The sequence below is a fragment of the Macrobrachium nipponense genome, chromosome 33, assembly GCF_015104395.2.
Source record: "Macrobrachium nipponense isolate FS-2020 chromosome 33, ASM1510439v2, whole genome shotgun sequence".
NCBI lineage: Eukaryota > Metazoa > Arthropoda > Malacostraca > Decapoda > Palaemonidae > Macrobrachium > Macrobrachium nipponense.
Genome location: NC_087219.1, coordinates 44,429,485 through 44,429,919, shown reverse-complemented (window position 1 = coordinate 44,429,919; position 435 = coordinate 44,429,485). Strand labels below are relative to the sequence as shown.

Sequence of the window (435 nt, the reverse complement as noted above, 5' to 3'; positions counted from 1 at the left end):
GTCCTGACAAAGAGAGAGAGAGAGAGAGAGAGAGAGAGAGAGAATATACAAGGGGTAGGAGACCAGAAAGAGAGAGGTAGGCGAGAGCCATCAGGGAGGAACGGGTTGGGAGGGGAGTGGATAAAGGAAGAGGGTGGCCAAGCTAGAGAGAGAGAGAGAGAGAGAGAGAGAGAGAGAGAGAGAGAGAGAGCCAGAGTGTCTCTCCCTGGGCCTCAGTCGCTAGCGCAGCTCTGAACAGGCACTCCGCTTTCGCGCGTCCGTGGTCGGGTCTCGCCATGGTTGGTGTGTGCGTACGGAAGAGAAATCGTTCTTAGATCGTTCTACATCCGCTGATTCCTGGCATGACGAACGGCCATTCGCTGTGTTTCATTCCGACGACGAGTCAATGACAATCTAATATATAACCCCCTCTCTCTCTCTCTCTGTACTCACGTC

The 435-nt window shown here is 53.6% G+C and overlaps 1 protein-coding gene across 4 annotated transcripts in view; it reads left to right on the top strand.

Annotated features, from left to right (window-relative positions):
• The first annotated feature begins 224 nt into the window (after nt 1-224).
• The window catches only part of LOC135203138 (uncharacterized), a 185,407-nt gene continuing 185,196 nt past the window's right edge, over nt 225-435 (top strand). For 3 of the 4 annotated variants that reach the window (XM_064232804.1, XM_064232805.1, XM_064232802.1), the window contains exon 1: nt 225-286. The gene's annotated coding sequence lies outside the window, so the exon portion shown is untranslated. The remainder of the gene's footprint in view (nt 287-435) is intronic. The other variant, XM_064232803.1, reaches the window with a different exon arrangement.